The 24,184-nt window shown below is 35.5% G+C and overlaps 1 protein-coding gene across 1 annotated transcript in view; it reads left to right on the forward strand.

The window, feature by feature from the left end:
* Positions 1–24,184, forward strand: part of GPR137C (G protein-coupled receptor 137C) — a 63,774-nt gene that overhangs the window by 531 nt on the left and 39,059 nt on the right.

A 24,184-nucleotide genomic window follows, 5' to 3' on the forward strand; every position in this document is an offset into this window, starting at 1 on the left:
GTGAGTGCGTGGGTTCTGACAACTTAAAACAGGACAGCCCTTTGTTCGGTGTTTTGGCCCTCCGAGGTAAGGTGTTGGTGGCACCCACAAAGTGGCATCGCAAGAAGTAGCGGCCCCGGTAGCTCTGCCGAAGCTGGACTGTGTTGAGAGAGGTTGGATGCTGAGGTAGCAGCAGCTCTGCTGAAGCTGGACTGCTGCCAGCCATTACGTCACCAGGCAGAGCTGTTCCTCTGCTATTGTTGCTGCGTTTCTTTTATTAGAAGCTTATATTCCCTCCTGCATCTCCTTTCCTGTGGCTCGATGAGCCTCACACAAATTCCGTTCGATAAGTTCCCAAGCAGGGTTAATGATCAATAACCGATGCCAAGGGTCGGTATAAAGACCTCCATAAAGCTCTTAACGTTTGCCCCACTTGCTCCATGCTTTGGCTATGTATCCTACCTCTGACAGCCTAGTGGGGTTTTTTGGGAGCTAATTAAGATAGAAAATACGAGCTTAACCTATGACAGCTGCAGAAACAAACCACTGAACTGTTTTTGCAATAACTTACTTAATAGCTGGAACCTTAATCACACCCCCTTTCTCTTTTATGGGGAATTGCTGGTTGGATTGCATTGTTCTGCAGCGCTTAGGTATTTATGTGACCCATTTCAAACAGGTTTGAGAGTGGACGGTTGTCAATCATGTGTGTCAGCTAGTGGTATTTAAGCCACAGAATTTTGAGAATTGCCCAAAAACTCTCCCTTCCCCCCCCCCACCGGGAAAAAAAAAAAAAAGCTTGAGGAGGGGTGGAAACAAGGTGACATCATATGCTTAATACTGACTAATATAGAACAATATTGGTCTATGCAGCTAATCCTCTCAAAGGCTTTTGGAGGTGATGAGAATTAACATAGTTCTGTGCAAAAGTAAAAAAAAAAAACATTTGAGGCAGATTGTTTATATTTCCTGTGTAAACCAACTCTTTTCTCCTATAATAGATGGGGAAGTAGAATGCATAATTTTAAAATTACTGTCAGAACTTGTTTTTTTACCACACTAAAAACAACAGTTGAAAATAAGTAACAAAACTAATTTAACTTGAATTCTTTTCCTTCCCCACCCTTTGGAAGTCCAAGCAATATAATGACAAAACCCAAACTGTAAAAAGCAAAACTAAAAAGCATGGGTAATCATGAATCACATAATCATGCCGTAGTCATGTCACTTCTCTGATGATGTTCTCATCTTCTAGTTGTTGTTTAAGCTGTTTTAACACTTCTGTGTTTTATATTTAAATTGATACATTGTGTTCTTCCTGACACCATTTCTGATAGAATACCAGAGGCCTTTCATTTGCTTTCCTCTAGCTTCAGATATAATTTACCTGAAAGCGACTAGCAGTTCTTATGCCATGATCATCAGATAATTTGTTTTTCCCCTATACATTTTGACTTATAAAATCATATTAATAATTCACTGTAAAATATTAGGCATTTCATAAAGTAGCCAAATGCTCATGGGTGTTTTTTGGTTTTTTTTTGGTTTTTTTTTTTGTTTTTTTTTTTTTACCGTTTTTGAGGTTTAAGATGTGCCATAAGGGGCATAAATCTTAAGGGTACAGCTAGGTGAAATTTTACGTATGCATGCACTCATGTTACCACCACCCAGACTAAGATAGACCACGTTTCTGGTGCCCCAGAAGATCCCCTTGTGCCCTCTCCCAGTCAAACCTCTCACCCTGAGGTAATCTCAAAGTGAATACTATCACAAGAGTAAAAGCGTCTGTAGTTAAGCTCAAAATTCTAAAGTATGCTTCTACAGCATAAACTATGTGATATCTCGATTAGGTTTTCATACTTTTAATTGCTGATATTCCAAGCTAAATGAAGAAGAATTAAAAGTCTAAAAGTCTTCCTGCTAAGTGAATCTTTTGTTTGTGTGATGTACTTTTCAAAAAGCAGTAAAACACAATAAGCCAAGAAAATATAATTTGGAAAGATAAAGCTTTTTCCTTTTGTAGCGTCTCCTAAAAAGAGATAGATTATGGATTGTCTTTGCCTCTCTTTTTATAGTCAAATTAACTGTTTTAAGTCACATAACTATACTTGAAAGAACAAATTTTCAACTGGGAGAGAGATCTTGACCAAAAATCATTTCCTTATTCGTTAGAAAAAAATCCAGAGGAATCTGTATTTAAAAGAGTGTGAATTCAAATTACCAGAAGCATACTTTTAATTGATCATTCTGAATTAATGAAGCTTTTTTGGTGAGTTCTTGGTACTATAGAAGGATAGTAGGGAAAGCCTATGTGGTTGCAAATAACAAAAGGTAACTGACTTTTTTTGTTTTTAACCAAAAGGCCCTATACCTGTTTTGAATAGTTGTACTTCTTAATTACCAAATCACTCTGTCTTTAATATCTGTCATTAAATACCAATTTCATTTTACTGTCAGCCTCTTTAAAACATTTGTTGCATACATTTCTCACTGTTTAAAAACATCCTAACTTTAAGGACTTAGTTACAAAGAACCATGGAGCAATATAAAAATAAAGTTTAAAAAACAACCATTACTACTTGGAATGCATTTTGGTGGTTCTTCTAAAACTCTTTCAGTTTTCAAAAAGTTAAGCTACCTAAATCAGTCTTTCTTTTGTTGACTACACTTGAGTGGAATTGAAATAAGGACAAGTAGCCCTTCTGAAATAAATAGGCTTTTTAACTTAACCTCCTGGATGCAGATAGCTGGGGGAAAAAAACTGTACAGTAATCTAAAAACACCTACTAAACTTTTTCTGGCGTGATCAATAGAACATGTACTTTAGCAAAGAAAGGTTCACACTCCTACACTTTTACCAGGGAAGACTTTAGTCTTTAAAACAAGTTATCTGATAAAATGATGCTACCTACCACTGGAACAAGTAATAGTACTTAAGATGAGAGTTGATAGTGTACTGTCTTTGGAGTATCATTGTATACACCAGAATCAATGAGTTCATCTTCAAGGCCCATATTAACATTTTTTCTTACAGTTTTGTAACTTGATTGCCGGTTGCTTACTTCAGATAAAATATGGTGACCTACAATGCCAAAACAACTAGGAAAATTAAATTCAGGAAAATTAAACTCTTACATTCATGGGTACTATCGTTGTGTCTGACAATGAGTGCATTCTTCTGAATACAGATGATAGGTCACATAGCTTGTAGTTTAACTTACTTGTACTTGGGTGTTGTTATAATGTTTTGTGATTTCTCACAAAAGCATTTCACCACCTAAAATGGAAATTCTTTATGGATAAGTCACTTCATTGTATTTTTATGTCATAGCAACTAAAACAATGGTGAATATATTATTGAATGATAATCTTGAAAAGGCCAAATCTAGAAAATATTTGGCATCTAAAATTTGGGGGTTAACTTCATTTGTATGAACAGTTGAGGTAAATTATTTGTGTACTTTTGAAGATCTTTATATTTTCTACTGAAAAGATTGCCTGTGGTATGAATGCCATGATTCTTTTCGATTATTGTGACTTAATTAGATAAAAGTTCATTTTGATTACCACAGGTAAAATATTAGTACTGTAACCACTTTAATATATCCAAGTTTTGTTTAGCAATACTATTTTTATATCATGGCAAATGGCCCATAGTAATTAGGACTTTGCTAATTTGGTTTCAGCAAAATCCATTAGGTAGAAAAGTCTGTAAAACAAGTCTCACATCGTGAGTCAGTTAATATTTGCTAGAAATAGTGGTTTTAGCTCACTGTTGGGTTTTATAACACTTGTCTTCACATCCCCAATGATACAGGTAGATGAAAACAGGGTGTGATTTGTCCAAGGTTATATGGCTAATATGCATCGAATGTAAAGCTCGTATAGCCAAAGGCTATAAAGTCTTATCAAATGATCTATCCTTATAATCTATTCTGATGTTCACCACCAACTTTTCATTATTTAGTACTTTACTATTTAATTTGCTTTCCGACTTTCCCCCTTTTCAAACCTTTCCTCTCTCCAGCAAACTCTTTTCCCCATTCATTCTCAGCATATGACCCTCAGCTCCTAGTTTATAGAAGTAGAAACCAGGGCCATCCGACTGAACAAAGATTCAGAAAAATACCTTAAAATACTGCAGAGAGTGTTCAGTCTTTTTCAAAGAATGATTGAGCTGGTAAGTGAAGAAATTCCTTAGAGGCAAACACACACACACACACACACACACACACACAGTGAATACAGAATGTTAAAGTACCACACAGATGTTTGCTTTGGCGTTGGGAGTGGTTTTAAGCTGCTTCCTGCTGGCCTAAAGCTTGGGTGTTAACTTCATGTGTTGGGGGTCTGGGAAGGTGACATTGGAGACAACACCTTGTGATGAAGTCTAATCAGACACTTCATTCCCTCCAACTTAATCCCAGAATTCTCAAAGTTTATATCTTCAGTGGATGGACTATGTACAGTATGCAGTTTGTCAAAGGTTGATGATGGGCTTTGTGCCTCTCTCTGCCTTGGTCTTGGGTGATGGAGGTACAAATTGGGAAAGAAAAGTTTTCCCTGAGAATGCATAACAAATTTATTCTCACACAAGTTTACACCACTTCTGTGATGTTGGAGGGGAAAAAAAAAAACCCAAACTGAAAATCTAGTTTATTGGTATCCTGGCTTGGTAGTAACCTCAAGAACCTGGAAGGAGCAAATGCAAATCATTTGTTAAGGAGTATACTTTAAAAAAATTTTTAACGTTTGTTTATTTTTGAGAGAGAGACCGAGACAGAGCACAGGTGGGGAGGGGCAGAAAGAGAGGGAGACAGAATCTGAAGCAGGCTCCAGGCTCTGAGCTATCAGTACAGAGCCCAATGTGGGGCTCAAACTCACAAGCTGTGAGGTCATGACCTGAACTGAAGTCAGACATTGAACCGACTGAGCCACCCAGGCACCCCTTGAGGAGTATACCTTAAACCCAGAATCCTGACAGATAAAATTTCACACAGAACATAAGCACAAAATGAAAAATTACACTACAGAATCTACACTACAGAGATTAAAGATGTTAGAATTATCAAATACATAAAATTCTTATGTGAATGAAGAAAGTAAAAAGTATTGCTATATGATTTTAAAACTTTAGAGACATTTGGAAATAAATCATTTTTAAATCAAAAATATTAAAAACTGAAATGAATGGTTAAACAACAGATTAAACAATTAAAGAAATTATGAAGATCTGAGAGTAACATCACCTAGAATATAGCTCAGAAAAACAAAAAGTCAAAACTGTGAACAAGGGATTAAGGGAGAATGAAAATAGAATAAGGAGGTCCATTATATGTCTAATTTCAATTTCAGAGAAATTATTCAAAGGAATAGTGACTTAGAATTTGCCCAGATTAATGAGAGACACCAAGTTTCTGATTATGAAAGCCCCCCAAATCCAAGAGAGGCTAAATGAAAATGAACACAGAGTATAACTTCAAAATAATACAAAATATTTTTTAAACAACTGGACACATCGGCTAAAATAAAAAAGAAACAACAAGCATTGGTGAGGATATGGAGAAAAAGGAACGCTCAGGCACTGTTGGTGGAAATGTAAACTGGTGCAGCCACTGTGGAAAACAGTATAGGTTCTTCAAAAAATTAAAAATTAAACTGTCATATAATCAAGTAATTCCACCACTAGGTGTACAAAAACGCTAATTGAAAAATATATATGCACTTCTATGTTTATTGCAGCATTAGTTACAATAGCCAAAGTGTCCATCAATAGGTGAATAGATAAGATGGTGTATGTATATACAATGGAATATTAGTCATAAAAAAGAATGAAATCTTGCCATTTGCAACAACATCGATGGTTCTACAGGGTATAATGCTAGGTGAAGTAAGTTAAAGATAAATACCATATGATATCACTCATGTGGAATTTAAGAAATAAAGGAAAAAGATGAAGCAAGAAACAAACTACTAACTATAGAGAACAAACTAATGGTTACCAGAGGGGAAGTGGATGAGGGAATGGGTAAAGTAGGTGATAAGTACTCAGTGATATTTAGAATTGCCAAACCACTATATTGTATACTTAAAATTAACACTGTTAACTACACTAGAATTAAATAATAAACATAATATTTATTAAATTTTAAAAACTAGACAGAGAAGATATTAGTAACGAAGAAAATTAATCTGTTGGCTTTTCATTAACAAAGAATTCAGAAGACAATGAAACATCATCAAAGTGATGAGAGTAAGAAACCAGCAACATAAAATTCTACTCACAGTGAAACTATCAATAATAAGGGTGAAATAAAAGCCTTGTCAGGAGGGACATTAGCAAGATGGAGGAGTAGGAAGCCATGGACCTTCCTTCCCCCTGCAAAAACACCAATTCAGCAACAATTCATAGACAAATTCCCTTTGTGAGAAATCCAGAAACTAATTGAAAGGGTCCTGCACCCCAGCTGGACACAAATCCAGAATCACCAAAATGAGTAGGGAACCAGTCCCTGACCCCAATGCAGTACCATACAATTGGGAAGAGTCCTCCTAGTTCTCTCCTTCTTTCAGGGGAGGGAAGGTGTTTGTTCACTCAGCAACCCAACTTTTCATAGGGGTTTCTACAGATGTCAAGCTTCCGTCTTGCCAGTCTTGGAGCTCTGATGAGCCCGATACAATCTAACCACCTGGGGGAGAACAGAGACAGCAATTGAACTAGTAGGTGACATATCTCCCCACCCTCAATTCAGCACAGACCAAGCAAACCATAACCTACAGCTTCTGACATTCCCTGGGAAGCAAAAGAGTTGATAGAGGCCCCCAGAATCTCTGGACAGGCAGATTGGTGAGGGTCTTCTCTTGTATAAGGACAGTCTGTGAAGGCTGAGAGAAGTGACTGTTTTGTCTGTTGCACAGACCACACAGAAAGTCAAGAAAAGAAAAATCAGGCAAAGATGTTCCAAATAAAGCAGCAAGATAACTCTTCATAGTCCCAATGAAACAGTTATAATATTTACTTTATAGAGAATTCAAAATAACTGTCATAAAGGGAATAAAGCATGAACAATTTCAACAATGTTTGTGAATTTCAACAGTGATAGAAAATATTTTAGGGGCACCTAATTGGCTCAGTCAGATAAGTGTCCAACTTTGGCTCAGGTCATGATCTCATGGTTCATGAGTTCAAGCCCTGCATCAAACTCTGCTATCAGCACAGAGCCCACTTTGGATCTTCCGTCCCCCTCTCTGCCTACTCATGTTTTCTCTCTCTCAAAAATAAATAAACATTTAGAAATTTTTTTAACAGTACAATACAGAAATCATGGAGCTGAAAATAACACAAAATCTGATGTGAAAAATTCATTTGAGGGTACATCAGCAGATTAGGTCAAACAGAAGAAAGGATCAATGAACTCAAATATAAGTCATTGGAAATAATCCAGTCATAAGAGCAAAAAATAGAATAGAATGAAAAAGAATGAACAAAGCTAAAGAGATTTGTCATACGCTATCAAACAGACCAATATATTCATTGAGTCCTAGATGGAAAAGAGGGAAAGGACCAGAAGGCTTATTCAAAGAAATAATGGCTGAAAAGTTCCCAAATCTGGAGTGGGAAATGCACATCCAGATCTAAGAAGCCAAAAGATTATTAAAAAAAAAAAAAAAGAATCCAAAGAAGGACAAATTATAATCCAATTGTCAAGAGTCAAAATGAGTTTTGAAAACAGAAAAAGAGACTTTTCCCATACTTTTCACAATCCCTATAGGACTGTAAACAGATTTTTCAGCAGATATCTTATAGGCCAGAAAAAAGTGGGATGATCTATTTAAAGCGCTGAGAGAAAAATACTGCCAACTAAGAATAATATTTACTTTGTAAAACTATCAAAAATGGGAAAATAATGACTATTCCAGATAAACAAAAGCTGAAGGAGTTCATCATCTGCCTTACAAAATACAAAATACAGACCTGCCTTACAAAATAATGCCAAAGAGAATTCTACAAGCTGAGACAAAAGGATGCTAAAAAGTCACACAATAGCATAATTCTGAAACTGTGTAAAAATAAACACATAGACAAATACAGAATTGTATTATCGTAATGATAGTGATTAAATCACTTTTAATTCCAGTATAAATGTTAAGGAAAAATTATTAAAATAACAATAAAAGTGTTGAAAGTTATACAAGAAAAGTACAAAATGTAACAACAAGAAAATGTTAAGGGGGAGAAGTTAAAGTATAGAGTTTTTTTGTATACAGTTGAACCTAAGTTATTATCAGCTTAAAATAAGCTGTTATGAGCTATATTTTTTGTACACCCCAAGGTAACTACACACACAACTATAGAAGTTATAATAGAAAAAAGGAAAGGAATTAAAGCATATTAATACAAACAAAAATCAACAAATCACAAAGAATAGCAAGTCATGAAAAGACAGACCAAAGAATGACAAGACTAACAAAAATATCAACAAAATGGCAATAGTAAATCCTTTGTTATTAATGATTACTGTAAATGTAAATGGATTAAACTCCCCAATCAAATCGTTTAGAGTTACTGAAGGGATAGAAAAATAATAATAATAAAAGACCCAACTATATACTGTCTAAAATAAGCTTACTTCAGATTTAAGGATACATATAGACTGAAAGCAAATACTGACAGAACTGAAGAAAAAAATAGACAGTAATAGCCTAATAGTAAGAGACTTCAATTCCCCATTTTCAATAATGGATAGAATATCCAGACAGAAGATCAGAAAGGAAACAAAGCACCCGAGTAACACTATGCATCAAATGAACTCAACAAATATGTACAGAATATTTCAGCCAACAGCAGCAGAATTCACACTCTTCTCAAGCACATATGGATCTTTCCCCAGGGTAGATGACATGTTAAATCACAAATAAGTCTTCACAAATTGAACAAGATTGAAATCATACCAAGTGTTTTTTTCTGACCACATGCTCTCTGTCTCTGTCTCTCTCAAAAATAAACATTTAAAAAAATAAAGGAAAAAGTAATTATGAAAAATAACAGCAAATATTAGCAAATCAAATCCAAAACTATACATAAAGGATAACACATCCTGACCAAACATGTTTTATCCCAAGAATGCAACATTGATTTAACATTCAAAAATCCACATAATAGGGGCACCTAGGTGGCTTAGTCAATTAAGCAGCTGACTTTGGCTCAGGTCACAATCTCATGGTTCTTGGGTTCAAGCCCCACGTTGGGCTCTGTGCTGACAGCTCAGAGCCCAGAGCCTGCCTCAGATTCTGTGCCCCCACCTCTCTCTGCCCCTCTCCCACTCAGACTGTGTCTCTCTCTATCAAAAGTGAATAAATGTTTAGGAGCCCCTGGGTGGCTCAGTTGGTTAAGTGTCCGACTTCAGCTCAGGTCATGATCTCACAGTTTCTGGGCTCAAGCCCCATGTCGGGCTCTATGCTGACAACTAGCTTAGAGCCTGGACCCTACTTCAGATTCTGTGTCTCTTTCTCTCAGAAATAAATAAAACATTAAAAAAAATAAATGTTTGAGAAAAGGTTTTTTTAACCAACATAATAAACCTTAATTGGCAATGTAAAGGAGAAAATCATACTTTGTCAATAGATACAGAAAAAGGATTTGACAAACTTTAACAATCATGATTTTTTAAAAATTAACTTTTAGCAAAATATAGAAGAGAAATTCCTCAATATAGCAAAGAACATTTACAAAAAACTTACAGCCAACATTACACTTAATAATGAAAGAATGAAAGATAACCTCCATTCCTGGCTGGCTCAGTTGGTAGACCATGTGACTCTTTGTCTCAGGGTGGTGACTTCAAGCCCTACACTGCGTATAAAGATTACTTGAAAGAGAGAAAGAAAGGAAGAAAGAAAAGAGAATTAGAAGAAATAAAATTGCTTCCATTTGTAGGAGAGAGAGAAAGAGAGAAAGAAAAGAGAGAATTAGAAGGAGAGAAATAAAATCGCCTCCATCTGTAGGAGGGACAGAGAAAGAGAAAGGGAGGAAGGAAGGAAGGAAGATTACTCCTCCCTAGGACAAGAAGAGGGTAATTCACTTCTTGTCATGGCCATTGTGCTAAAGGTACTAGACATTGCAATAAGGTAAAACAAAACAAAACAAAACAAAAAACCTTAAAAATTGCAAAAAAAGAACACCAAGAAAACCCCCTAAATAATCCAATTAAAAATGGGCAGAAGACATGAACAGACATTTCTCAAAAAAAGACAAATGGCCAATATACACATGGAAAGATGCTTAACATCATTAATCATCAGGGAAATGCAAATCAAAACCATAATGAGCTATCACCTTACACCTGTCAGAATGGCTAAAATTAACAACAAAAGAAATGACAAGCACTGGGAGATGTAGAGAAAAAGGAACAGTGAGGGAATGCAAACTGGTGCAGCCACTGTGAAAAACAGTTTGGAAGTTCCTCAAAATATTTAAAATAGAACTACTATACCATGTAAATCTATCCTGGGTATTTACCCCCAAAATATGAAAGAATACTGGGTATTTACCCAAAGAATATGAAAGAATACAAAAACCCTACTTTGAAACGATATATTCACCCCTATGCTTATTGCAACATTGTTTATAATCGCCAAGACATGGAAACACCCCAAGTGTCTAGCAATTGATGAATGGATAAGGTAGATTTGGTATAAATATATACAATGGAATATTACTCAGTCATAAAAATCAATGAAATCTTGCCACTTGCAACAACATGGATGGATCTAGAGGGTTATAATGCTAAGTGAAATAAGTCAGTGAGAGAAAACAAATACCATATAATTTCACTCATGTGGAATTCAAGAAACATTTGTAAGTAACATGATTGTTTAGGTAAAAAAAAAAATCCTGATAAATCAACAAAAAATTGTAGCTAATAAGTGAATTTAAGAAGCTTACACAATATGACTATATTTTATATACTACCAGAAAACAATTAGAAAATGAAATAAAAATAGTGCCCTACAAATTAAAATACTTAGGAATATATGTAATAATAGACGTGCAAGTCTTCTACAATGAAAAGAAGACAACTGCTGAGAGAAAATAAAGAAAGCCTAAGTAAATAGTAAAATGGACCCTGGAAAACTCATTATTATTAAGATGTCATTTGTACCCCAAATTCACCTGTACATTCAACACAATCCCCATTAAAATCTCATCATTTTTTTGGTAGTGATTGCCAAAATGATTTAAAAATGAAAGTGGAAAGGGGTGCCTGGGTAGCTCAGTCATTTGAGCATCCAGCTCTTGGGTTTCTACTCAGGTCATGATCTCATGGTTCATGGTTTTGAGTCCCCAAATTGGGCTCTGAGCTGGTAGTGCAGGTCCTCCTTGGGGATCTCTGTCTTTCGGCCCCTTCCCCCTTGCTCCCTCCCTCTCTCTCTCTCTCTAAGATAAATAAATAATACTTCAAAAATAAATAAAATGAAAATGTATGTGGAAATACAAAGGACTTATAATAGCTGAAACAACTTTGAAAAAAGAATGAAGTTGGAGAATCATACTACTTGATTTTAAGACCTATTATAAATTTACAGTAATGAAGACATTGTAACAATGGGAAAAAATAGACGTATAGGTCAATGAGGTAGAATAAATCCAGAATTAGTCCTATACATGTATAGTTAATTACTTTTTTTACAAAGATGTGAAGGTAATTTAGGGAGGAAATGAATGCTATTTTTCAACAAGTGCTGAAATAACTGGATGTCCATATTGAAAAAAAATATTCTTACCTGATACCTTATACAGAAGTCACTTGATGTGGATTATTAACCTAAATATAAAAGCTGAAACTTGTGGAATAAAACAAAAGAAAATCTTCATTACCTTGAGGGAGACAAAGATTTCCTAGGAAACAAAAATATGAACTATACGACAAATGACATTTTATAAAAATTAAACTTGTTTTTTGCCAGGCAGATAAGGAAAAGGCAAGTTACAGTCTGGGAGAAGGTATATCTGGCAAAGAACTTGTATCCAGAATATGTGAAAATCTCTTACAACTCAATTATAAGAAAATCCAATAAAAATGGACAAAATATTTTAGTAGACCCTTCACAAAAAAAAGATACTAGCATGGCCAAGAAACACCTGAAAAGATACTCAAAATAATTAGTCATCAGGAAAATGAAAATCAAAACCACAATGAGATGCTAATAAATATAGACTAGAAAGACTAAAATTAAAAACACTGACTATACCAAGTATTGGCAAAGATGGAGATTAACTGGAATGCATGCAGTGATGATAGGAACATAAAGTTTTACATTTTGGGAAACAGTTGACAGTTTCTAAAAAGGAAAACAATCTTGTCATAAACCTAGTCATTATAGTCCTAGATACTCAAGAGAAATGAAAGCATATGTCCATAAAAACTTGAATATAAATGTTCACAGCAGCTTTATCAAACTGAAATTAACCCAAATGTCCAACAAAACCAAAGGGATAAACAAATGTGGTATTTCCATACAAAGGAGTACTACTCAGCAGTAAAAGGAGGAATGAGTCATTGATAGAACAACATGAATTAATCTAAAATTCAGTACGCAGGGGTCGCCTGGGTGGCTTAGTCTGTTAAGCGTCCGACTTTCGCTTAGGTCATGATCTCGCGGTTCGTGGGTTCGAGCCCCGCGTCGGGCTCTGTGCTGACTGCCAGCTCAGAGCCTGGAGCCTGTTTCGGTCTGTGACTCCCTCTCTCCCTCTGACCCTCCCCTGCTCATGCTGTCTCTCTCTCTCTCCTAGAAATAAATGAAACATTTAAAAAAAAATTCAGTAGGCAGATTAAAGAAGCCAGACAAAAATGAACTCGCACTATATTACATATGTATTAAATTTTAGAAAACCCAAACAAGGGACGCCTGGGTGGCTCAGTCAGTTAAGCATCCAACTTTAGCTCAGATCATGATCTCATGGTTTGTGGGTTTGAGTCCCGTGCCAGGCTCTATGTTGATAGCTCAAGAACCTGGAGCCTGCTGTGGATTCTGTGTCTCCCTCTCTCTCTGCCCTTCCCCCACTCGTACTCTGTCTCTATCTGTCTCTCTCTTTCTCAGTAAATAAACATAATAATAAAAGTAAAATGAAAAAGATGAAAATTAACCTATAGTCATAGAAACCGTATCACCAGTTTCTTGGGGCCTGAGGCAGAAGGGAGGACGTACAACAGAGGTATAGGATGAAATTTAGACGGTGTGGAAATAGTCTATATTTGATTGTTTGGTGGTTTCATAGGTTGTATATGTATGCATAACAAAAGTCATCAAATTGTGTACCCTAAATACATGCAGTATGTTGTATATATATTATTCCTCAATGAAATTGACCCCCTCAAACAAAAAAACAAACAAACACCTCAACCCAGTACAGAATTCTGCCTTTAGTTTACTCCAAGAATAAAACCTAAAGCGGAGAAGAAATGTGAAAAGTGCAGCCCCATCATGTACCAGCTCTACATAGCTTTGTAAAGTTACTTGGGTAAATTAGTTAACTTCTCTATATCTATTTCCCCATTTACAAAAATGAGACTAACAATAGTACCTACCTCATAGAATCATTGTGACAACTAAATTACATAATTCATGTAAAATCTTTAGAGTGGCACCCGGCATATATGTTGATTATTAGCTATTAATATTAAATTTCAAAGAATTGGAATTTCATAGACCATATTATCTCACCACCAAAATATTGTTTGAATTCAGTAGCAAAAATAATGTGTGAAACTTTATTTGGTAAAATTTCAAATACATATGAACACATTGATAAAGGAAAGAATCACAATGGAACTTAGAAAATACTTAGAACATGATACTAAAAATATCACCTAACAGAACTTGAATGAAGCAGCTAAGTTGGCATGCAAGAAGCAAATCTAGAACTTTAAATGTTTACACTAGAAAAGAACCTGAAATTTAACAAGCTAAGCATCCAATCTGTTAGAAAAGGAAAATAGAATAAGCCCAAAGTAAACAAACAAGCAAAAGGAAATGAATGTACATATTAATAAAATTGAAAACAGGCAAGAAAGAGGCTTAACAAAGCCAAAAGCTACCCCCTACCTTTCTTCATAATCAGCGTCTTCAGGGATGACCATGCAGGTGCTCACCATCTTCTCCAGCCACATGAATGTGTCTTTGCCCATCATTCTGCCAAAATAGCTGTTACCTTAAGGTCCATAGTGGACTTCATGTCAATGAGTTCATTAGACATTTTTCATTACTCACCCAAATTAATCACTCAGCAGCAAATGACCATATTTTTCTTTCTAACACTTATACTGCCTTGCACATTTGCTAGCACACTGTTAAGGATTTTTTTTAAACTATCTTAACTAGCTACTCTTCAGTCTCCTCTGCCTCTGCCTTGCCAACAGAGATTGAAGTTTCTTAAGACCTGAGCCTCAGCCCCTTATTCTTCCCAAGTGATCACATCTGCATCCATAGCATCATCCCATCTAAAAGCAGATGATTCACACAAATCTCTGATCCTAAGACTGCTCCTCTGAGCCCAGGCTTTTTGTAGTCTATACCTATTTGACATATCCTTAAGGCATCTGAAGCCCTCAGATTAAACATGCCACAAACTGAGCTCATGGTCTTTCCTTCTCCCTCCTCTCACTGCACACCTATCTCCCCTGAAACTTGATCCTTCTGTTGTGTTCCCCATTTCAATGACTGGCACTGCTAGGCGTTTATTAATATAATTTGGAAGTCTATGAGTCATTGATGTTGCCTTCCTCATGCTTCACATTCACTCCATTACCAAATCCTGTCTATGTTACCTTCTAGCATCTCTTAACATTCTAACATTCACTTCTCTCCATCCACAACAGCTGGTATAAGCTACAACCATCTATTGCAAATCTGTGGCAGTTAGCCTCCTAATTACTGTGTACATATCCTCTGGTTGCCACCATTCCAATCTGCACCTGTTGCCAGAGTTATCTTTTTAAACAAAAATCTAATTTATTATAAGAATCCTCACCTCCAGATTCCTCCATTAGCTCTGATCACTCTTAGAATAAAGACACTTTCTTGTATATGTTAGAAGACACTTCATGGTTCCAACCTCATCTTATCCTATGTTTCTCCTTATTTCCCATCACTCCAGCCACACTTGGCATTCTTTCAGTCCTTTGTACTTGCCGTCTCCCTTCTACCAGAGAACCTTTCCATATTCTTTTCCCTTTTAGAATTTTTTTTCCCTTTGTTTAGTTAACTCTTAGCTCCAGGGTGACACTTCCTCAAGAAAGCCTTCATTCAACTATGCAAACAGATAAGATTCCAAAATTATAGACTCTCAGAGCATTATGCACTTTTCCTTCATAACATTTGCACAATGGTAATTTTATATTTGTGAGAGCCTACTAGACTATATGCATTATTGGAATAAAGACCAGTCTAGTCTTGCTACATCCTTAGCACCTAACTTAACACCTGGCATGTATTTGCTGTTTAATAAATATTTGTTGAATGAATAAAGCCCTTGTTCACTATATCTTAAATATTTTGGGGTGAAGGAATCCCTGAATCTATAATTTCACAGCATAACTTTATTCATTTTTACATTTTTTTTCTCATTTTCCACTTATCTACCTCCTCCCCTCAAAAAGAATGTTTGCTTTTAAACGAGGGTCTCAAACTCAAATGCCCAGAGAGCTCTGGACACTACCATTTGATAGATAACAGAGACTGAAAGGTGACTGTTGTCAACTAGAAAGCACATATCTAAAGAGGATAGCCATATTAATTCAGTTCCAACTGTGAGCTGACATTGCCGAATCATCTCATTTTTCATGAGAAATCAGAAGTTTGGAATTTTTAAATGAGAAATCTTCTTTTTAAATAATGGCAGGGTATTGAAAGTATTGTTCAAAGTATCATAGACTAACACTGGATAAGCCAAACAAAACATTTTGTGGGTCAAACTCAACCCATGGACAACTAATAGGTATTTTCTCCTCCCCATTTTATTTCTTCTGTGTTACCTTGCTTAAAGAGATAAAACAAATCAATACAATCTTGTCTTTATAATTTCCATATAACAAAATTGAATTACATTTAATACTCATTAAATGAACTCTGAGTAATGTACATCTTAACTTAAGGGAAATGGTGTTCTAAGTCTGACCAAATATAAAGCACCATATATCATATGACATACGATCAATGTCAGCCTCCCTCCACTACACTATATATTGTTTAGGTCAGCCACCATTGTACATATATTTTGAAGGAAATTTTGCATGGACTTAGGCATCCAATACTGTTATCTATGTGATCAATGCAATGATTCAAATAGTTGAGCAAATTGATGGAGTTTAAAAGAAATGTTTCTATCTCCACAAATAAAATCAGAATCTCTAACTCAAAAGTGGAATTTTTCATCTAATTTGCTTTAAATAAAGACAAACTAATAAATTAAGTGTCTTTGTTATCTTTTAATTTTAACTTTGTTAAGACATAGGCTTAAAGTAGTATAACTTTAGTAGCCCTGAACTGGAAGTTTGGTAAACTGAATTCTAGTCCAAATTCTGTTTTATTCAGCTAATTGGTATTTGCAAAACCACTACTCTTCCAGGCCATTTGTTTAATTTGTAAAGTGGCTAGTCTTCATGATATCCAAGACACCTTTAATCCTAATAGACTGACACTAATAAAGCAATCTAGAATTTGAGGGTTTTAAAAAAGAAAAACTTCAGGGGCACTTGGATGGCTCAGTTGGTTAAGCATCGAACTTCAGCTCAGGTCATGGTCTCACGGTTTGTGGGTTTGAGCCCTGTGTTAGAGCTCTGTGCTGACAGCTCAGAGCTTGCTTTGCATTCTCTGTCTCCCTCTCTCTCTGCCCCTCTCCCACCGGCATTCTGTCTCTTTCTCTTTCTCAAAAATAAAATAAATGCACTAAAATTTTTTTTAAAAAAGAAAAACTTATTACATTATGACCTAGTTTAGGGATTTAATACAGTGTGAATTGTGAGCTCTGTGAGTTGTGAATACACTGTGAATTCTATCTCTGAATGCCAATGTTAAAAAGTTACATATATTATACACATATATTATTAAAACTAATCAAAGTTTAGTTTGTTTAGGACATAAATACTTAAATATTTAGGATCATCTGCTTTCTAAGATAAGGTGTAGCTGGATACTTTAAATCTTTATGTTGTAACTTATAACAAAAATTCAGTTATAGCAGCCATTTTTCATTAAGATATTGGTCACACTAGAATTTTTTTTCAGCTTCAGTCTCAGGATAAAAATGCTTAAGTAATATTTTCTTAAACTTTTTTGCTCTTTCTTCAGTTACTGTATAGTACTTTATCCAACTGCTGATGGAATTTAAGGTAATACAGTGTACTCTAGGGAACTTCTCCATCATACTATGGAATTAAAAGATTTTTAAGCTAATGTAATTATGTTGTATTCAAACTGCTTTGTTCAAACTGTTACTGTTTTTAAGAAATCAGGATAAAAAGTAAGGAAGCAGTGTTTGTTCTGCTTCTTCCTTCCCTGGGATATTCTAACGCCTCTTCTGATATATTCTGCCCATTTTTTTCTCCATCATTATCAGTCAGACCAATATTCCCCAATGAATCTGGCTCTCTTTCTCTATCTTTACAAAAAGCAATTCTGCTATCGTCCTGGTTCAAAAAGCATGAAAGGCTTTATGAAAAATCAGTAATATACAATGGGGGATTTAGTGTTAGAAAAACCTTTTTAAAGGATAAAACAGTTTCAGCACAAATTCAATTTAAATCGGCTTCCTAAGGAGTCTAAAACTGCAAGTGGCACTCAGTTCAGAAATAAATTCTGGGGGTGCCTGGGTGGCCCAGCCAGTTGAAAGTCTGACTTTGGCTCAGGTCATGATCTCCCAGTTTGTGAGTTTGAGCCCCACATTGGGCTCTCTGCTGTCAGTGCAGAGCCCTCTTAGGATCCTCTGTCCCTCGTTCTCTGTTCCCCTACCCCCCTCTCTCTCAAAATAAATGATAAACGTTTTTTAATTTAAAAAATATGTGTATTCCTTAACGTAATGTATGTTAAATTATCTTCAAAAGCTGTCCATACTAAGCTAATGAACAGGCCATTGTAATCTATTATGTTTTAGCATGATTTTCAACAATGAAAGCATACATTTTTCTTCTCACTCATAAAACTAATACTTCATTCCTAGAAAAATTTATTTATGCTTTAAGAAAAATACTTGTGGTTAAGTAAAAGCTATGGTAAAGGTACTTGATAGTATGCAAAATAACACAAAATGAAGGTGTTAAACTGCCTTAGGTCATTACATTTTACTAAATTTGGTTTCTAAATATATTTTTCCTGTTAATTCTTCAAATCTTGAACAACTAATAAGCATTTGCTGTGACATACAGATGACACCACTATTAATAAAGCAGTATTTGTCACCTTAAAAATTGGGGAATTCTTCAAATCTTGAACAACTAATAAGCATTTACTGTGACATCAGATGATACCACTATTAATAAAGCAATAATTGTCACCTTAAAAATTAGGGAATTCACTTGAACTATAACATCAAAGATCTGAATGTGTGAATATATCAAAAAAAAAAAACAACCTCAGGATTCATATGAGCCTTGTATTAGGAGTCAGGACATCTGGATTTTAATTCTTTCGATTTCCTATGCGTTCTTGGACAATCCATTTAAATCTCTAAAACTCAGCTTTGTTATTTATAAAATTAAGTTATTGAATTAAATCCCCAAGCTTTCTCTTAGTCCAAAAGAGACCAGGAACAAGCTCAAGTTGTCCTCTCCCAGCAGGGTCTTACATAAAACATTTATTCTCCTAGCAACAATATGTGGCATCTATGAAGTATTGCAACCAGGAAAGCTTGTCTAAGACATGGTGTCCAGAGTTTTTACTGGGGGTCCATGATGTAGACATGGGGTGTCTTTGGGGATGCCCTTTGTTTCTTAATCTCCAGCCTCCTCAAAGATCAGGTTGGTACCACAGGGCTCTGGGGTTCCACCATAAATCACATAATTAGCATAGACTATTTTTTGTGGCCCAAGGCTCCAGGTAAACAAAGACACATGCAGAACTTTGAAATTATCTTCCAAGAGCCAGGGAAGAGCCAGATATTTCTTTGAAATGTGCAGAGTTTAGGCAACTCAGGCCTGCTGAGTTAATCCTTCACTGTACATCTTGTTTCAGTGAAGTAATCCATTAGTACCTCCTTGAGAAAGGGTGCTTGATAAGCAACTTTTTGAGGCTTTTCATGTCTGAAATATTTTTATTCTACTGTCATATTTGATTGATAGTTTAGGCAGCTATAGAATTCTAGTTTAGAGATAATTTTCCCTGAGGATTTTTAAAGTATTACTCCACTTCTAGTGTTGTTATTGAAGTTTGAAAGCCATTCTGATTCTTGATCCTTTATATGTGACTTGTTTTTTCTTTCCTGAAAACCATTCGATTTTCCTTTGACTCTAGTGTTCTGAGATGATGTGTCTTCATATGAATCTGCTTTCTATCCATTTTGATGGGCATTGAACAGGCCCTTTCAATTTAGTCACATGTATCTTTTAGGGAAACATTCTTTCATTTTTCAATGATTTTCTCTCCTTTGCCTCTGTTCTCTCTTTCTGGAACTCTTAATATTTGGATGTTGGACCTCCAAGACAGATTCTTTTCTTACCTTCTCTCTTATTTTGCATCTGTCTTTTCACTCTGCTTTTTTGAGGTAATTTCCTCAACTTCCACCCCTTCTATTTTTCACTTCCACCAACATGTTTAATTTCTATGAGCTTTTTTTTAAATGAGTGTGATATCTTACCTTTCTATTAATGATAGGATTTTTTGTTTAGGTTTTTTTTCTTTCTGTATAGTTGTCTTTTTCCTATGTTTGTTTTGATCTCTATCTTTCATTAAAAACTTTTGGGCTATCTGGTTATCCTTGGATGTCTGTTCATAATTCAGAATAGAAGCTCTAAAGGTGGGTGAGGCATGTACATATTGTAGGGTGATCTGGCTGGCCAACTGGCTATGGAACCACTGATGCTGGTAAATTTAGGTCTTTTCTCTTAGGATGATCAGATGCTTCATGGTGAAAAAATATTCGAATCCTTTAGAGAATAGAGGTCTAGTTTACAGCATTTTGAGACCTTAATTGGGGAAGAAGGTAAGGGATGGGAGAATCTCTATACTTGGTATTCATCATTAAACTCTCTGTTTTTAGCATGATGCCAAACTATCAACTGCGACTGCCACCTAACTTTCATACTCCAGGCCAGAGTAGTCTCTCCAGAAAGTAAGCACCCAGATATTTGTCAGGATGGATAAGGGGCATTTGCCCAGGGGATGGACTAGTAAAGAGATTTAAGCATTTAATGTCTCTTAAGTAGCTTTTATCTTTCCCTGTTTTAGCCACCTCCACATCTCAATTTCAGTGGTATTTGGTTTTCTTGGTTCTTTTGAAGATTCTAAAATGTATAGGTTAGTCCTCAACCCTCTTCAGTACTGCCTTGGGATTCATCTTTGGTGGATAATCACACATTGTGTTGGGAATTTCCAAGACTACCCTCAGCCTTGATTATTTGCTAGAAGGACTCACAGTTATTATACTCATGGTTTTAGTTTATTACAGTGAAAGGACAGAGTAACATCAGCAAAGGGAAAAGACACATGGAGTAAGGTCCAGAGGAAACGGCACAAGCTTCCAAGAGTCCTCTTCCGAAGAAATCCCAGGATATACTTCGTTCCTTCTGTAATGAGATGTGACCACACATATGAAATGTTACTTACCAAGGAAGCTTATTAGAAATTCAGTGCCAAAGTATTTTATTGAGATTGAAATAGGTAAGCTTTCTGCCAAAGACATACCAAAACTTTAGACTTCCAGGAGGAAAGCAGATGTTGAGTATATCATTTTGTTTGCACAAACAGTTTAGGTGCAATGAAACACCCTTATCATGTAGGGAATGAAGGGAATCCTCCTGAAATTCAAGTTTCCAAATACCAGCCAAGGAGCAACCTTACAAGTAGACTTTTCTAAATTAACAGCCTCAAGCATGCTATGTTAACTTTTCTATACACACATCCATCTGCTTTCTAGCTTCTCAATTTCGTTTTTGTATCCTTTCCCATTCTACTCACACTTGGGGGTTAATGCCTTTTTCTTATGTTTATTTATTTATTTTTGAGAGAGAGCGAGCAGGGGAGGGACAGAGAGAAAGAAAGAGAGAGAATCTGAAGCAGGTTCCATGCTGTCAGTGCAGAGCCTGTGGGGCTCAAACTCCTGAACCATGAGCTCATGACTTGAGCCAAAGTCGGATGCTTAACCGATTGAGCAAACCAGATGCCCCGGGATTTATGCCTTTTAAGAAAATTCCTTTACTATTGTTTTAGTGGAGTTTCAGTTGACAACAAAATTAGATATGTATGCTCAGTATTAACCTGGAAATTTATTTGATTATAAATCAAAATTCCCCAACTTGATTGTATAACATCATTTTTAAACAACTTGAAAACAGATGAAGTAGAGAGAAAAACCTTGTTTTAAAGTTTTCATTTTAGGGACACTTGGGTGACTCAGTCTGTTGAGCATCTGTCTCTTGATGTCAGCTCAGGTCATGATCCCAAGATTGTGGGATCAAGCCCCACACTGAGAGTGTGGAGCCTGCTTGGGATTCTCTCTCCCCCACTCTCTCTGCCCCTCTCCTGCTAGTGCTCTCTCTCTCTCAAAATAAATAAATAAACATTTAAAAAATAAAGTTTTTATTTTAATTTCAGTTAATTAACACAAAGTGTTATATTAGTTTCAGGTGTACAATATAGCATTTCAAGAATTCCATATATCACTGGGTGCTAATCATGACAAGTGCACTCTATAATCCTCATCACCTATTGAACCCATCCCCCCTTCTACCTCCCCTCTGGTAACTATTAGTCTGTTCTCTATAAACCCATTTCTTGATTTCTCTCTCTCTCTCTCCATTTGCTCTTTTTTTTTTCTTAAATTCCACATATTAGGGAAATCATATGGTATTTGTCTTTCTCTGACTGACTTATTTTGTTTAGCATTATACTCTCTAGCTCCATCCATATCACTGCAAATGGCAAGATTTCATTCTTTTTTGTAGCTGGATAATATTCCATTGTGTGTGTGTATATATATATATACCATATCTTCTTTATCCATTAACTAATTGGTAGACATTCAGGCTGCTTTCCTAGTTTGGCTATCATAAATAATGCTGCAGTGAATGTGGGGTGCATGTATCTTTACAAATCAATATTTTTGTATTATTTGGTAAATACGAGTCATGCAATTACTAGATCTAGTGTAGTTCTGTTTTTAACTTTTTGAGGAAACTCCATACTGTTTTCCACATGGCTGCACCAGTTTGCGTTCCCACCAACAGTGCACAAGTTTTTCTTTTTCTCCACATCCTCGCCAGCACTTGTCATTTCTTTTGTTGTTGCTTTTAGCCATTCTGACAGGTGTAAGGTGATATTGTGGTTGCGAATTGCACTTTCCTGATGATGAGCATCTTTTCATGTGTATGCTGGTCCTCTGTATGTCTTCTTTGGAGAAATGTCTGTTCATGTCTTCTGCCTATTTTTTAATTGGATTGCTTATTTGGGACGGGGAGTGAGTTGTATAAGTTCTTTATGTATTTTGGGTATTAGTCCTTTATCAGATATGTCATTTGCAAATATCTTCTCCCATTCTGTAGGCTACATTTTTGTTTTATTGACTGTCGATTTCACTGTGCAGAAGCTTTTTATTTTGATGTAATCCCAATAATTTATATCTGCTTTTGTTTTTCCTTTGCCTCAGGAGACATATCTAGAGAAATGTTGCTTCAGATGATGTGAAAGAAGTTACTGCCTGTGTTCTCTTATATGATTTTTATGGTTTTAGGTCTCATGTTTAGGTCTTTAATTCATTTTGAATTTATTCTTGTGTGTGGTATAAAAAAGTGGTCCAGTTTCTTTCCTTTGCATGTTGCTGACCAGTTTTCCCAATAGTATTTGTTGAAATGACAGTTTTTTTTCCATTGGATATTCTTTCCCACTTTGTTGAGATTATTTGACCATAAGTTGTGGGTTTGTTTCCAGATTTTCTATTCTATTCTGTTGACCTATGTATCTATTTTATTTGTGCCTGTTTCATACTGTTATGATTACTACAGCTTTGTAGTATTACTTAAAGTCTGGAATTGTGATGCCTCCAGCTTTGCTTTTACTTTTTTTTTTTTTCAAGATTTCTTTGGCTATTCAAGGTCTTTTGTGGTTTCATACAAATTTTAGGATTGTTTGTTTCAGCTCTGTGAAAAATGCTGGTGGTATTTCAATAGTAATTGCATTAAATGTGTAGATTGCTTTGAATAGTATAGACATTTTAATAATATTTGTTCTTCCAATCCATGAGCATGAAATGTCTTTTAATTTCTTTGTGTTCCATTTCTTTCAATTTCTTTAATCAGTGTTTTACAGTTTTCAGAGTACAGGTTTTTCACCTCGTTGATTATATTTATTCCTAGGTATCTTTTTTTTTCTTTCTTTCTTTTGGTCCAGTTGTAAATGGGCTTGTTTATTAATTTCTCTCCGTGCTGCTTAATTATTGGTGGATAGAAATGCAATAGATTTTTGTACATTGATTTTGTATGCTGTGACTTTACTCAATTTATTGCTTCTAGCAGTTTTTTGGTGGAGTCTTCAGAATTTCTATATAGAGCATCACGTCATCTGCAAATAGTGAAAGTTTGACTCTTCCTTACCGATATGGATGACTTTTAATTCTTTTTCTTGCCTGATTGATGTGGGTAGGACTTCTAGTACTATGTTGAATAAAAATATTGAGAGTGAACATCCTTGTCTTTTTCCTTTTCCCCATTAAGGGTGATATTAGCTGTGAGGTTTTCATATATGGCCTTTATTATGTTGAGGTATGTTCCCTCTAAACCTAATTTGTTGATGGTTTTTATCATGAATGAATGTTGTACTTTGTCAAATGCTTTTCATATGTCTATTGAAATGATTATTTGATTCTCATCCTTTCTCTTATTGATGTGATGTATCATGTTGATTGATTCGCGAATATTTAACTACTCTTGCATCCCAGGAATAAATCCCACTTGATCATGGTGAATGATTTCTCTAATGTATTGTTGGATTCGGTTGGCTA

Source organism: Crocuta crocuta, unplaced genomic scaffold (genome assembly GCF_008692635.1).
Source record: "Crocuta crocuta isolate KB4526 unplaced genomic scaffold, BGI_CrCroc_1.0 scaffold10, whole genome shotgun sequence".
Taxonomy (NCBI): Eukaryota; Metazoa; Chordata; class Mammalia; order Carnivora; family Hyaenidae; genus Crocuta; species Crocuta crocuta.